The sequence below is a fragment of the Semicossyphus pulcher genome, unplaced genomic scaffold, assembly GCF_022749685.1.
Source record: "Semicossyphus pulcher isolate SPU_LCO1_2020_fin unplaced genomic scaffold, fSemPul1.0.p SCAF_12, whole genome shotgun sequence".
Lineage (NCBI taxonomy): Eukaryota > Metazoa > Chordata > Actinopteri > Labriformes > Labridae > Semicossyphus > Semicossyphus pulcher.
In genome coordinates, this window is record NW_027211626.1 from 22,490,613 (window position 1) to 22,496,182 (window position 5,570).

Below are 5,570 nucleotides of genomic sequence, written 5' to 3' on the forward strand. Positions count from 1 at the left end.
GACCTTTGACCTCTTTACTGCTTCTTTTGCTGGAGCTCATTTTGCTTGATCGTTTTTTTAAATGTCCTAATAAGGGAAACAGAAAGACAGAGATTGTCCTTTTTGGAGTCCAAATTTATTATGAACAAGACCGTAATTTGCTCTGCTGACTGTAGACCTGTTTGTTTGTGATTATAAACCAGCATCATGTGACCGCTTGTTGCTATCCATTTTGTTTGGATTAGTGAAGCAAGATAACCTAAAGATATGTTGAAATTGCTTCTTATTACAGGCCTCTGGACCAAATACTTCCCATTAGTCGTCCAAAATTAGACTCACAATCAGCTCAACAGTGGTAATGTGTCCCAGTTGTTGTACACTCCACATATTCAGAAATTCACACAATGTGCCTTTCCATGATTCTTCTCCGCATGTTTGTTCTCTTCATAACTTCTGCATCTTGTCTGAGCTAGCTTCCCATGGTGCACATTGTTGAGGTTAGTATCTGAGGCCAAAGTGTTGCTTTGGAAATTACATGTTGTTGAAAGGATTTCAATCTGGCGCTTTTGATGTGAAAACAACCGGGTTGACGTCAGAATTTGGCTTGTCTGGAAACTAGATCCAAAAAGGAACTGGCTGCTGAACTTCATGATCTTAACTTAACCAAGGAGATTTGGTTGTCTATTAAAAAACAGTCACTGAATCATGTTTTTTGAAGGCCGTATGTCTTGGAACATGCTCAGAGTTGTGTTGCTAATGTTAGCATTAGCATCTGTGTGAAGGTCAAACACTGATGAGCCATTACTTTCGTTTGTATCATGGCTCCTATAGGAAGGGTGCTAATGACTCCTGACCTTTCCTCTGGTGCCACCCTCAGAACAAACTTTAGTCAGCTGTTGTCAGGTATAGGTGTTTTCCGACTGCGCTGAAAAACACTTTCTGTTGACTTTTACCAGATAGCTCTCTGTTTACTCAAACCTGCTCCCGGCGTGTAAAGCTCCGCTAACGTCATCACATCATCGCTGCTGTTTCTGTCACACAACAGTGGAACTTCTCACCAGGGGGTTAAAATGTTCAGACCTTTTCCACCGATGGAAACTCTTCCACAATAGCCTGGATTAAACATGAGAGCTGTTACTGTGACACCTATTTCTAATCATGCCATGTTAGAGTGAGTTGTTTGAGCCGTTCCATCTCTGCAGGTTTTATTCACATGTAAATAATGTTTAATGAGTCAGAGAGAGTGTGGTTCTGTGACAGATGAGACAGTTTGTGAATTAAAACCTTCGATCCCAAAATGTTAATATGAACAAATATTAGTTCCCTACATTTTCTGCATGATCTCTGTACACACACGTACACATCCTGTCATGTGAGTGTGAAAACAAGCGTCCATCTGACAGTCACAAGATTTCCTCCTGTGTTTCTCTCTACATGCTGTGAGACGATTACTTTGCTTCGTCTTTACTTTGTTGTACCTTATTTTGAAAAATCTTGTTTTGTTTGGTAAGATGCTCAAATCTAAATGAAGATCAATTTTTATCATTTAGTGTAGTTGCTAACCACGGATGGATGGATTTCATTGATCCCAAACTGGGAAATTGAGGAGCTTTAAATTAGCTTTACATTGAGGAGGAAATTAAAGAGCTATGATCTGACTCTTTGTTAGAAGGCAAATTTAAGTTTCCCTTTAACACACAGATGTAATTTACCATAGAAAGCACACATTTTCCAAAATGATATTTACAATCCTTTTTACAAACTACATGTAGAGGAGGGGTTTCCAACAGGTAGCTCGCCAGCTACCAGTAGAAAAAAAATATACGATGGCAATAAATGCATCTTGAAAGCCTCTTCTCAGTTCAATTCAATCAAATACACACATGTCCCACCACCTCCAATACAAAATAATAGGATAGGCCTATCAGCTGTAAATAAAAAACAATGATGCTCCTGGCAAGTTTGTCAACGTCTGAACCTAACCAATCACAGCAATGTTGCAGCAACCTCCATCGACAGGTCAGGTCTGGTATGCTGTACGCTAGTTGAGGTAAAGTGAGGAGTTCGGTGATATTAGCCTCTTTAACCAGAGTTATGATGGACAATGATGGTGGCCACGCCAAGAAGCAGAAAACATACTATTTCCACGGGGAGTGGGAAAGCAAGTTTTTATTCACGAATGTGAAGGAAAAGTGTGTGTGCCTCATCTGTGGTACCAACATTTTAGTCAACAAAAGAATCAACATGGGGCGCCACCAGCAATTACAGCAATGTAGTGCAAGTAGCTCTTGGCCACTTTTATTTTTGGTCAGCCCTATGCATGGGTCTGTATGTGACTGGGTGAGCAACTGACTGAGTAACTGACTTTCAGCCATAGAGAGAGAGAGTTGCGACTTCACAATGGCAGATCACGGAGCTATTGGACCTCCACTGATGCGACTCTTTGTCTACACGGCTCTGGACACTTTGTTTGGGGAGTAGGCAGGACTGCTCGTCCTCACCTACGTCCACAGCACGATGATTTTTGCTCTCCATATAATATGTTGTATTGTAGTAACAGTTCATATGAGGTGAAGGAGGGCTGCAACAACCTAAAGAAGGAGGAGGAGAGGTGTCTTCAGTCGGACACAAAACCTGATTGATCATCCATAAGTGAATCTATAGTTTATTATGGAGCATGAAATCCAACATAGAGTCCAAAAGACGTCTGCATAGTGAAAATCTCTATTTAAATTAATTAAACTTCCGCTGACAAGAAATGCAACATGAATCATTCAACGACAAATGTTCGTTTTGTAGAAATTAAAGTGGTATAAATAATAAGCCCGGCCTCTGTTAGCTCCAAGCAGCTGTACTCAGCCCCGTTCTGCCCCGTTTGGTCCTGTTCAGCCCTGTTTTATAGAAAGCAGGCTGAGGAGTTTACAGCAGAGGAATGTTTGAGGGCTGAGCTGTGGTTCGAATCAGCTCTCCACCCAAAAACACATGAGACTTATTGCTTCTCAAGTTTTATTTCATTAAACATCATAAATTTATTTTTAACCACATCTTGACTGTGTGCCATCTCTCACATATTTCACACTCTTGTTTGTTTTCGTGGCCTTCTTATGAAACTCTGTAAACTCTGGGAGATATTGTGTTTTATATGGAGGGACTACTTATTTTATTGTTTTTATTTGGAGGACTTGTTGTGAGATTAGTATCCATGTGTAGCCTGGAATAAGACCAATTCCCAAATGTGAATTAGCCTGGAACCTCTTAGGACATTTTGGATTTTCAAGGGGCATGACCAAAATGGCCCTTAAAGCTACAACCAATCAGACTGATGAAACATTTGACGTAGTGGTAGGCTGCTAAGCTAGGTAGCTACTTCCACCCAATTCATATGGCTTTAGTTCAAAATAATACACAGCTATTTGGTATGACATGATTTAGTTGACAATATTTATTATTTTTACAGTCAAGTTAATTTATACTAAAATGATAGAAGATTCAGAACGTTCCATATCAGTGGCATCCATCTTGAAAACTGGCGCTAACAGCCGGCCCTTTAAAATATAATTGATTGGCCCGACCTGAATCTGGTCGGAAGGAAATCTGTCTGAACTTGGTGACTGGACAAAAGAGCAAATAAAAAAATAGCTTGCAGATTTGTCTTATCACAATCCAACCCATGAACCTGTCTCATTAACAGACAGAAAGAAAATTATCATATTTTCCAACAAGTTACATTACATAGAAAATATTGTGCTGGATGTTGTTGTTGTTGTTGTTTGACTGCAGTGGTTTCCAGTTGTAAACTCTCATTTATCTCATATTTAATTGTCTCTGTGACCCAAAAAACACAAATCAATTTTATTGGTTCAGTGAGTTTGCTTGTTTAAGAAGTCACAGCTGCAGCAGAGGCATAATCTCATTGGTTGTACTATTGATAGAATGACTTCTGGATGTAGTATTGATAGGACATGAGCTATGACACATGCATTGTGTAGATATTTACAGTTTATAAATAAATACTTCAGTTCATGATGAATAAGATGAATGTTGTATCGGAATGATTTAGACAGCTGTTAGTGAATAATGAAACTATAATGACTTGTTGTACAGTGTGTATGAGTCACAGGTTTGTTATAATGAATGTGTTGATTCTGAACGTTCTGATGCTCATGTAATCCTGCAGTGTGTGTTGTGGCAGGCGGTGAGCTGCCACATATTGATCCTAACATGTCCTCCTGTGTTTCTAATGTGATCAATATGCTGATCGATATAGTCACACACACACACACACACACACACACACACACAAACCCACACACAGCACATCTTCAGCTCGGCTGCTCATGGCAGTTCACATGTTTAACTCCTGAATGCCTTCATTAAACCAACTGTAACTTGATGATATTCCATGGACTGCTTTATGAAGTTGTTATATTCTCAGACAGACAACAAATCACAAGAGACAAACAAACAAACTCTGTGTGGCACTTGTACTTTACGAGATAATTTCTAATATATGAATCTGATACTTCATACTTATACTCCACTACATCTTAGAGACACATATTGTAGTTTTAACTCCACTCCATCTGTCTTTCAATGATTCTTCACCCTTCGCTACAGTGAAACCAAGATTCTCCCTTAGTGATGATTTTGATTGTTTGTGATAAACTGAAAGAGTGGAAAATGTAAAATGCATCATGACAAAGCTGAAAACAGGGCTGTTTTCTTTGAGCTATTTTCTTTGAGATTTGTGGTTTCCACATGACAGTGACCCGGCAAACATATGATGATCCATTAGAATATGATGCTACAGGTGAAACAGTTAGTCAATCGATAATTTGATAAAAGAAAATTTAACTCGAAGTATTTTGATAATTGATTTCATTTCAGTCAAGTTTAAAGCAAAAATGTCAAAGATTTGCTGGCCCCTGCTTCTTAAAGTTAAGCAGCTTTTCTTTGCCATTAGTGAAAGTTTGTGAAGAGTCTTTGTGATTTGGACTTTTGGTCTAACAAAAAAAGTTATTTGAAGATATCACAGGAAAATTGCTATGCGCATTATTTTGAAACTTTTTCTGGGACATTTCATAGGTTAAAAAAAGATCAATAATCAAATAATCACGAAAATAATTAGTAGATTGTACAATAATGAAAATAATCAAACATAATTTATTTATTTTCATGATACAATGTAGATCAAACTAACCAACAGTAGCCTATATAAGGTAGTTGAAATTAATCCAACCTTGAACATCCCCAGCTGTGTGCATCAATACAGCAGTATGATAATTATCAATACATCATATACAACAGTAAAACACCCACAAGGTAGTACCCTAACTACATTTTGATGATATTAATTTTATTGAAGTAAGAATTGAATGCATTTTATTTGTATTTATTCCACATTGTTGTATTTGTACGTAAGATGTATTAAAGGGTCTTAATACTTCTTCCTCCACTGCTCCACGCACTCACATGTTGACACAGACGCACGCGCTGCTGCTCGCGCGCACAGTGCTGCAGGTAGTAACTCCTCCCCCTCCATTCTGCCGCTTTAAACACAATAACCGCCGCTTCTCCGGAGCTGTGCACAA